The 11,023-nt window shown below is 45.0% G+C and overlaps 1 protein-coding gene and 1 long non-coding RNA gene across 2 annotated transcripts in view; one reads left to right on the top strand and one right to left on the bottom strand.

Moving 5' to 3' along the window:
• The window catches only part of CUNH9orf85 (chromosome unknown C9orf85 homolog), a 155,771-nt gene that overhangs the window by 65,470 nt on the left and 79,278 nt on the right, over window positions 1-11,023 (bottom strand). The window lies entirely within an intron of this gene.
• LOC121140564 lies at window positions 9,198-9,938 on the top strand. Its single transcript, XR_005877487.1, has 2 exons — window positions 9,198-9,267; window positions 9,510-9,938. It is a non-coding gene; the product is annotated as an uncharacterized LOC121140564 (long non-coding RNA).

The following is an 11,023-nucleotide window of genomic DNA, read 5'->3' as shown; positions in this document are numbered from 1 at the left end:
GCACTCTGAGAGACAGAGGCAGGTGGAGCTCTGAGTTCAAGGCCAGCCTGGTCTACAAAGCAAGTTCCAGGACAGCCAGGGATGTTACAAGAGAAACCTTGTCTCAAAAACAACAAAAAAAAGTTACCTGATAGCCATCTCTGACCTCTATATTCACAAACCTGTGTGCACACACAAATAATTTTTTAAAGGCAGTTCTCAATGGTTGATCAATTGGAGGCCTCCAGAGAAAGCAGCAGGCCTATACCTGAGACAGTCTCAGCGAGCAAGGGATAAACATTTTACCTCCCAGAATCTAGCTGTTAGGTTTTCTAAAATTCCAGAGATCATGATTTTTTTTTTATAAAGAGCTGGGACTGAGTTCCCCAATAGTACTCACGAGTATAAAGCCCCTGCGGGCCAAGTGAGAGTGGAAACTGCAGGTGGCAGGCTTTGTGATCCTCGCAAATGCCCATTCCTAGAGACTCTGGGTAGCAGCTGAGCTGCTGAGATACACTAGCATCCCTTAGTCTATGCTGGAAGCCTCTTAGAAACATCACTCAGACTGCATGGAAGAAATGAAGGGCAGCTAAGCAATACAAGGAAGCAGAATGTTGTGGGTTGACCCCTCTCTGGATGGAGATGTAGGTCGGTGTTTTACTCATAGCTTCCTGCTCAAGCATCCCTACACATTCCCCACACCTAGAGTTAATAGCTCTGCCACTGTGCATGATATAATATATATATGGGCTGGAGAGTAACTCAGCAGTTAAAAGTGCATTCCACTTTTGCAGAAGACAGAGTTCAGTTCCCAGTGCCCACATGCAGAGCTCACAAACACTAACAGTCCTGCTCCAAGGACCAGATGCCCTCTTCTGGTCTCTGCAGGCACCTGCACTCATGTGCAAATCCCCCCCCCCACACACACACACAAACACTAAGAGACACTACACATACAATTAAAAATAAACTTAAAAAATTTTTTGCTAAAATTCCTTCCTAAGAGGTAAACAATATCCACCCCTCCTCCTAAAGCCCCAGTGACAAACTGGGGTGCAACTCTACCAAAGTTCACCCAGGAATCCAGACTGCTAGGCTTCCTTGCACAGCAATGGGTGGGGAGTTATAGGGAGGCAACAGATTACCATAAGGCAATCACACTGGAAGGTCCGCACCCAGCAGGAGTCATGGCTTCCGTCCACCGCTGGCTAACAAACTCGTTCCCTCAACACCCCCAACATAAAGCCTCTAGCCCCTCTTGCAGGACCACGAGCAGTAAGGGAAGAATTACATAGGACTGGTTGGGAGGGGTGGCTGGGTACCCAGGTAAGGATCCCATGACCTTCTCCTTCCCCTGCATCTACAAAGGACGATCAACAATCAAGAGACCCTTCAGAACTCCTGAGGATGGTGGGAGTTTGGCTCGGAGAATAATCCTTCCTGTACTACAAAAGGTCTATACTAGAATGTCCAGAACCAGCAACTTCGGTATCATTTTCTAGTTGTGCATCTGCCGGAACAATTGGTCTTCCCTGCTGAGAACCGCTTTCAACCAATCTTGTGCCTCTGCTCTCAGGCCTGTGATTTCAAACCTTGTAAACAGACCTTGCGTTCATGCTTTGCCTCCTTGCTGCCTGAGCTGGCTGGCTCTGCCATCTGGTGGTCAATAGTAGTAACTGTATGCCCCATCAATCCAGGGGACCTCTACTAGATTTCCTTGTAGATCCCAAAGTCGTGTATACCGTTTTGTTTTTGTGACATGATTTGTGTATACATGAACCAGAGTCTGTAGTAGCACCCATGTAAAAGCTTTGAAGTCCGACAAAAGAGACAAATTTAAACTTAAGAATGGGGGTGGGGAGCTTCTTGGGGCCCTAGTAAATTCACTTGGCACATTAGACTGTGTAGCCCTGAAGTTCATAAAACAGCTGTAGCAGTCCACAGCTGTATTCTGTCCTAAACACACAACGGGCCAGCTGGGGCATGGAACCTAACTGGTCTTCTTGTCATTGTTATAACATGCAGTCTATGTTGTTGTTCTGAAAAAAAAATTATGAAGTACATCCATCCATCCTAATCTTCAAAGAGTCGAGCATGCCAGTAGGCCCAGCACATGGAAGGCTGAGACAGATGGATTGTGAGTTCCAGGACAGCCTGAGTTAAACAGTAAGTCTGAGGATAGCCCAGACTACATGTTTCAAACAAACAAAACAATCCGAGAGAAAAGCAAAACACCCATCCTAGTGTCTCATAGGTCACAAGTGCTCGGATATTGGTAGCTTCATTTGACACTATAGAATCAATGACTAGATGCCACACCATGTATCAAAGGTAATAATGTAGCAGGCTTAGAGATACATAAGGATCTGAGGGGACAGTTGGGTTCTATGACTTTTATTCATGGAGAACCCATTTAAATTTTGAAAGCATCATAGGTTGTGTCACAGAGAGTGAAAATAGATCACTGTCATACTCTTTCTCAGGGTTTCTGTTGCTATGATAAAACACCATAACCAAAAGCAACCTGGGGAGAGAAGGTTTCGTTTTTGCTGTTCCACATCACAGTCTGTCACTGATCCAGGGCAGGAACGGGGAACCATGAGCCATCAGAAGCCGTGGAGGAGTGCTGCTTATGGGCTTGCTCCTCCTGGCTTGTTCAGATGAATTCTAGCTCACCAAGTAATAGTGCATAAAATATACCTTTTTAACTGCCATGTAAGAAAGCAGTCCAGGGCTGCACTGGAAATACTCTGAACAGATCACCCATACAAGTTGTCTGCACAAATCGCAGCAGAATATTGTGAAGTGTAGATGCTAGAATTCTTAACACTTGCTGATTTAGTGGTCTTTGGGCTAAGTTTTGAGCCTCCAAAAGTTTCTATTTCCTTGTCTGTAAACCTGACAGATGATACTGTCTTGTTCTAAAGACATTGACCTCTTTCCGAAAGTACATCAGACACCCTAACCTTGTTCCTATTTCAGAAACATTGTCCTTTCTGAGGTTTTTAAGGCTCTTTTAGGGACAGTTCTGTAGATCAGTTAGTTGCTTTGCAGACATTTCCATCAGTGCTTGTCACGTGGGCTGCCATCTGATCATGATTATCCCTTAAGTTCTGCCATGCTTGAGAATGGAGTGAGAATGATTCAAATGCGGCTCCCCTCAGGAAGCCAGTAAAATATGGAGACAGGTAGAAGCCTTGAGAGGTGATTAGAGCTCTGTCCACATGAGTAATCCACTCACACAGTTAATAAATTATGAGTTAGTCAGTTGATATGCTGTCTTGAGGGGGCCTGCTCTAAAGCCAGTTGGCATGAGTTTCCCACACACTTCCTGCCTCTCTCCATGTGATGGGCTGTGCCATCATGGAACTCTACTAGCAAGAAGTCTAACACTAGATGTGGCTTTGAGTGTTGGGCCAAGAATACGTGCCAAATGAATGCCTTCTCCCCCTACCTTAGCCACTCTTGGGTACTGTATTAGAGCAACAGAGAATCAAAGATGATGTTACTGGCAACTGACATTCTGATACACAGGCTGGTCCTCCAGAAGTCATATCTGTCCAGAACACAAGCACACAGGAGCGGGGAGGCTTGTTTATTGTGTTCTTCAATACTTTAAATATTTGCAAATCGAATGTGGCATTCATCCCTCATCTTTCCATTAATTGTATTTTGCTACAGTTGCAAATTTGAAAACTCAAGCTTGTGACTCTGCTCAGAGCTTTTTTGGGAGACCTCTGGATCCATCAAGTCACTTTTCAGTATCTTTTTAAGATACCAATTTACTCAATATTTGTCAAATAACTAAGCAAGTAATATAACTTGCATTTGTGTAAATCATATTGGCTCTCTAACTTGTTCAATGGCTCTCCATAGTCCTTAGAATAAAATGAAACTCCTTATCAGGGCTTTTTCTAGGAGACCACACCCAATTTGTCCTGCTTGGCATGGTCATGGAACGCTGACTAGGGACAGAGAGGGGAGGAAAAAAGGACAGACATACAGAGGGACAAACACACAGGCGTACAGTACAGACACATATACATACGTACACAGAAAAGCTGGGGTTAGGTGGGCTGTTGGGACTCTGATAGAGCTGTACCAGCTTTGGCAACAACTTGGAACTGCAGAATGTTAATCACGTACAGCACACAGAGGAGGGTGTGGCTAGTCTCAGGTGGTCTCTGTAGGCAGCAGTCTCCAACTATAAACACCCAGGAGGAAGGTGCAGTTACTACTCTTTGTACAGTGGTCAGTTATTGGCACTGGCCTCTTTTTATTTATGAAACACACCAGATTAGCTCCGGAACTCTGCCTTTGTGGTTCCATGCTTGTAATACGTTCACACTGGGGACTTTCCGGCTAGTGGACTGGCTAGCAGGTTAGTTAGCCTGTTGACTGGCTGGCTACTTAGTCAGTTGGATGGTTGGTTGGTGACTGGCTAGCTGGCTGGCTCACTGGTTTGATGGCTGCTTAGCCTGTTGGTTGGTTGGTGGCTGGTTGGCTAGGTTTGATTGAATTGTTAGCTGTTTAGTTGGTCAGTCATTTGACAGCTGGTTGATGAGTCTTGGGCACGGAGGTCTCTGGTTAAGCATCCATCTTCAGAAAGGCTTCTGTCACATGCCTTAAGTGGTGTCATCTCCAGTTGCTCTCTACCACACTACATTGCCTTATTTCCCTCACTATGCTTATTACTATCTAAAATTATTTCTCTAAACAATTTTCTCTGAGTTTAGAGATAATGTCTGCTCAGTTCATTCCTCTCCTGTCCAAGTATGCTGATGGCGCCTGGACTATGAGAGTTATCCACTAAGCATTGTATTAATGTGTTTTTTCTCCTGCAGTAAATATGCTTAAATAAAAAGGCAGATGAAAGGACCAGTATCAGCACAAGATACCACAAGACCATGCTCTCAGCACAAAGGAGATTTATCTGCCCCAGAGGGACAGAGGGCAGGAAATAAAAAACAAAGACAGGAGATAGAAGATGAGGGAAAAGAGGAATGGAACAAGGGAGAGAGAGGAAGAATTTGCCCCGAGGGACAAAGGAATGCTTCTGGATGGAGAGGAGACACAGATGGCACATACACAAATGGCAGTTTATAAAGTTAAAAGGGGAAACTCCGAGTTAGAATGAGGTGTTTAGTTTTGATTGGGAATGTTAATTAGAGTAGCCAAAAGATGGCTTTTGATTGCTGGACTTCAATACTTTGATAACTAGACTTTGACAGTCAGCTTTAGTGGGGAGGAAGTGACAAATAATAAAATAGACCTTGGTGACTAGCTTTAGGGATGCAACCTAACAAGTTTTTAGGGGAAGGCAAGGCCTGCCAGAACCATGTTTGCCATGCTCAGGACTACGAGAGTCCTTCAGCAGTACCCTGGAAAAAAAAAAAGAAGTGACTTGATGTGGCCAAGTGAGCTGAAGAGTTCCATAAAACCAGAGACCTTCTTTCACAAGGATGTTCAAAAGGAAGTAGCAGTAGTTGTCTCAATTAGGGTTTTTATTGCTGTGAAGAGACACCTTATAAGGCAACTCTTAGAAGGAAAACACTTAGGTTGGGGAGGCTTGCTTACAATTGCAGAGGTTTGGTCCATGGTGATCACAGCACGGAGCAAGGCAACATGCAGTAAGACATGGTACTGGCTACATCTTGATTGGAAGGCAACAGGAAATTAACTGAGATATTGGGTGGTATCCTGGGCATAGGAAACCTCAAAGCCCACCCCCACAGGGACACACTTCCTCCCACAAGGCCATACCCCACCGCCAACAAAGCTACACCCCATAATAGTGCCACTATCCTGAGATTATGGGGTGCAATTGCATTCAAACTACCACAGTAGATAAAGAAAGTGGGTGGGAGGCTGTGGGAAAGACTACCTGTAAAGAGAAGAGCTGTGATCCCCAAAATAAGAAAAGGGGTTCTTTACAATCCCAGTGCCAGTGAGTCTGTGAAAGAGGGAGGTTCCTAAGAGAGATGCATGATACTCCAGAGAAGTGGAATGAGGCAAGATCTCCTGAGCAGATTGGGAACATCGGGGGAGGGGAGAAGGAACCAGGAAAAAGAGTGGGAGATAAGAGGAGGAGAGAAGAAGACATGGGGAGCAGGAAGGTTGAGTTGAGGTAAGAATAGAGGAGAGCAGGATGAGAAATACCATAATAGAGGGAGTCATTATAGCTTTGAGGAGAGAGCTGACATTAGTGAGATCTCCAGAGATCTACAAGGCAAACTAAGCAATAGTAGAGAGACTACATTAATAGCCCCTCCTTGATGATAAAGTTGATGACTATCTTATATGCCATCCTAGAACCTTCATCCAGTGACTGATGGAAGCAGAGACAGATACTCACAGCTAATCACTGAACTGAACTCCTGGAACCTAGTGACAGAGATGGAGGAGTGATGAGGAAAGGTGTCAAGACCATGATGGTGAAATTCACAAAGACAGCTGACTGGACAAGGGGAGCTCTTGAATCCCAGACTGATGGCTGAGAGGCCAACATGGGACTGATCCAGACTCCATGAATGCAGTGTCAGTGAGGAGGCCACATAAACCACTGGGGCCTTGGGTAGTAGATCAGTGTTTACCATGGTGTATGGATGATCTTTGGGAGTCCATTCCAAATAGAGGGATACTGTCTCAGCCTGGACACATGGGGAAGGGCCTAGGTCAGGCCCTGGATGAAATGACAGACTTTGGAGATCCCCCCAAGGAGGGCCTCACCCTCTCTGGGAAATGATGTGGGGATGGGGTGGGGGGCTAGGGAGGCTGGTGGAGGGAAAAGGGAGGAAGGGTGGAAGAGGGAGCTGGGACTGACATGTGAAGCATTCATGTTTCTAATTTAAATAAAAGCATATATTGAGGGAAAAAAAGAAGAAAGGGGGCTCTTCACAACATCCATTAAAGGCAGCAGCCCCTGGAGAGGGAAGCAAGACCCCAGGGAGACCATGTGGAATGTCATATTTGGAGCAAAGAAAAGGCAAAAAGGTGTCACAAACTGAATCCAAAATTATAACAGTAATATGGCAGCCTTGGAGGCAGCTATAGAAACTGTCAGCCTCTGCAGGAAGGTGCATTTTGTCACTGACCTGGTTTCTAACTATAAGTACATTGTGATAACAAAAAGCAGATTGACTTTTAATCAGTCTTATTGTTACTGCTTGATTTTCTACAGACAAGGTAACTCCTTCCTGCCTGAATCTAGGTAAGAACATACATTTCCAGGGATCACTATATTGGAAACAACATTCTCTGGTGTGTGGTTGCCGGCATATTTAGTTCCACCTTAGGGCTCTGCTGATGCTCTGCATATCCACAAAGATCTGGGAACTGGCTCCTGCCTCTGTGAGTGGAACACTGGATATAGCTCTTACAAATTCAATCCTAGTGTGTGGACTACTGACAATAATAACATTCTCAGAAAGAAGGCCCTTAAGATTGCAGTGGTGTATGCCCACCTTTAATCCCAGTTCTCAGGAGGAAGAAGCAGGTAGATCCCTGAGTTCAAGGCTAATTTAGTCTACAGAGCAAGTTCCAGGACAGCCAGGCCTATACAGAGAAACCAGGTCTTGGGGAGAAAAAAAAAGAGGAAAGAAAGAAGGAAGGTCCTTCCTGGACTAACTTACCACTTTATTGACTGTGTGTGTGTGTGTGTGTGTGTGTGTGTGTGTGTGTGTGTGTGTGTGTGTGTGTGTGACTGTGTGTGTGACTGTGTGTGACTGTGTGTGTGTGTGTGTGTGTGTGTGTGTGTGTGTATTTTCAGGCACTGGGGACAGTGTCGTGGCACAGACAAAAGGATTTACATTCACCTAAGATCTCCCTCCTAGCGATGGCCATGGTCTTACTGTTCTGTGACAGTCTGGGCTCCGGGACAAGCTGACCGGGGTCAGTCCTCCTTGGGTGGGAGGAGGCACACTTCTGTTCTTTGCTTCCTTCTGATCTTAGCTTCAGGGCCTCTGCTTCCATTTTTGTGTCCAGGACAAACTCTTCCATCAAATCTTCCCAAATAGAAAACAATTCTTGAAGATCAGGAACCTGACTATCTTATTCACATCCTATATTTTCCTGCTTCTAGAGCAACTCCTAACTTCCTGAACAACAAGGTATTTGTATTCACCAACTGGCATATCAATTACAATTTCCAGTGCATAGTAGTGGGTGTCTGTAATCCCAGAAGGAAAACTGAGATATAGGCTAACTTGGGCTGTGGAATGAGACCCCCCCCAAAAAAAGAACAGAAGATAAACATAACCAGACTTCTGGTGGTTTATATATACTCAAAATTCTTGATATTGAATATCTGTACTTTTTCTATTACCTACTTAGACATAACTTAAGGGCACTCATTGGCCTAAAGAGTAGATCAAAGCTGGGTTTTAATACTAGCTTTTACACTTTCCATAGTCTGCAGTTCACTCTGAATGACAATAACAGGTGGGATTTAGAAAACCTAAAGGTGGACATGTAAGGGCATTTCACACTGAGAACTGCTCGAAGGAAGACAGCTGCCTCGAAGAAGACAGAACGGCTAATACATGCTGACTACTGGCTGTATTAATCCATGCATTCATTTGAATGTATCTTCACATGGCCTCCCACCAAGGACACAGTGTCCTAGCAGGGATCAAAGGTATTCAACCGTGGCCCCTGTCCTCCAGTACCTCCTCCTAGCAAAGGGCACAGTTGCAGGAGGCATGTACCTGCTCCTGCTGTTGCCTGAACAGTGTAAACATAGAAAAAAAGCAAGAGCTGAGAATGCGACCAGCAGCCTGCAGCAGAGGTTTGAGACAAGGCTGAGAAACTGCTCAATGGAGAGCCAAGTACCAGAAATGAAAGAGAGAAACTGATCAGTAAATACTAATTTTCTAATACACCCACGGTCACCCATCTTTAAAATGACGGCATCTCTTAGTTGAATCAAGTTGGATGGAGCCTCTGAAGTTGCCGGCAATAGTCTGTACAGAGAGCCGAAGCAGGACTTGCGAGGCTGGACCCTTGCCTCTGGCCTCCCTGGGTATATGCAACTACCTACTTCTGGTGGCTGTGGCCATATAGCCTCCAGGGGGCGCTATTTCCTTTAGCTCTCCTGATGGAGCTGTGGTTCTCAAGCCAACATCAGAATTTCCCAGAAGACTTGTTAACTTGGCGTCACTGGGTCCCATTCCCACAGTTCCTCGTACAGTAAGGTCGGGAGGGTGGACCAAAGAATGTGCATTCATGATACATCCCCAGGGTGTGCTGACTCTGCTGACCCAGAAGGACTAAGACCCTTCTTAAAAACGGGTAAAATGGCTGGAATTTTGGAAGGGTATCTTTCTAAAGTGCACAATATATCTATGAAATTTAAAAATTAAGTTGGGGAGTGAGGGTGTAGTTCCCTGGGATGGTGCATGCTTGCCACGCTTGGCACGCTTGGGCTCAATTCCTAAACCGAATCAAGCTAAAACAACAGAGCTAGAGCCAAGAAACAAGGTAGCTCACACGTTGTGGCAATGAGTCCCGAGTGCTGACTAGTCTCTCCTCAGTTCTCCTTCTTCAGGGTGGCTGACTACCTGCTATGATGATAAGAAGCTTTTTACATCGTCGCCGTACCAGGAAAGAGCCGATGGAAACCTAACACAGGATGCAAGATTGGCATTATCCTCAAACAAGCGATGTAGTCGTAAAATAGAACATTTTTATTTCCTTAACAAGCTCTTACTTATGTTGTAGCTGCCTCCATCCCAAAGAGTGGGGCTTTACTTTGTGCCTTGCGAATACCTAAGGAATGTCAAAAGTATAAAGGAATCTCAGCACTCAGCATCCCCTGGCTGGGAGCACAGCCCACGGTACTGACGTTACTCATTTGTTCCCGGCTATCTATATTTATCCTGTGAACTTTGAATCACGTTATTTTTAACATAGCTACAACTTCCCCGATAGCACCCAGCCTAATAAATACAGATGGCTTCTTTCTTATCTCTACACTGTGTCTTCCTTGGACGCCATATCTTGCCAAAAATGGTGAGATACCTTTTAGAATCAAGTGTTTAGTGGCCAGACTGGTGTGTTGGCCAGACTGGTGTTTGTATCAGTGTCAGGGCTTGCCATGATATTCTTGAACGGAAAAATCTGCATAGAGTGTCTCCCTTGAAGAAGATCATCTCTAGTAATCTGCTCTCGAGGACAGAGGACCAGAAAAGCTTCATATTCCCAAACACCCGAAGAGACGCAAGGGCAGTAGAAGGTGAGGATAGTGCGGGGTGGGGGTTGGGAGATGATGGCTGTGTCTAGGCCCATGGTCAAGCTCCTTCAACTTCAGTTTAGATTCCAAACAGAACATGGGGATAGACAGACAGCAAGGAGCAAGAGGGATCCAGACAAGTTCCAGCCGTGTAGCTGAGGGTCCACACTCCATCTTCTCCCCTGCCTGCCACACCTCACCTAATAAGGAGGTGTGAGAAACTGGAACTAACAGTTCTAGAGAGTATGAGACAGGGAGAAAATGGGATGGATGGAAGGGTGGGATGGGGTCCCCAGTCTACACACACACACACACTCCCCCAAACACCCCCATAAGTTCCTCATGTTTGAACCTCTCTGGACTGACTCTCACCACCTGAACTCCAAGTAAATTGCTTGACCTAGTTCTGAAGTGGACTAATTACTATCGCCTTAGCCTCTCATTTTATAGGAGCAGGGGCTATGAATTCTATCCTCCCCAGGTGACTAAAGTAATTTTTATGTATTGTTTTAAAACTTTTTTCATTTTTGAGTATAATATAATTGCATCATTTCTCCCTTAACTTCCCTCCCTCCAAATCTTGCCGAATAACCCTGCTTGCACTTTTTCAAATTCATGGCCTCTTTTTTTCCTTAATTTTTGTCATGCACATATGCGTATGTGCATACACATATATATTCTTAAATACATAAATACAACCTGCTCAGTCTGTACAATGTTACTTATAATATGTATATTTTCAGGGCTGACCTTAGGTAGCGAAAAACCAATTGGTGTGCTCTCCCTGTAAAAGATAATTCTTCCCACACAGTCTTT

This window comes from Mesocricetus auratus, unplaced genomic scaffold, assembly GCF_017639785.1.
Source record: "Mesocricetus auratus isolate SY011 unplaced genomic scaffold, BCM_Maur_2.0 Super-Scaffold_4256, whole genome shotgun sequence".
In the NCBI taxonomy this organism is placed as follows: Eukaryota; Metazoa; Chordata; class Mammalia; order Rodentia; family Cricetidae; genus Mesocricetus; species Mesocricetus auratus.
The sequence above is the reverse complement of the archived record's forward strand: the minus strand, read 5'-3'. Positions and strand labels throughout refer to the sequence as shown.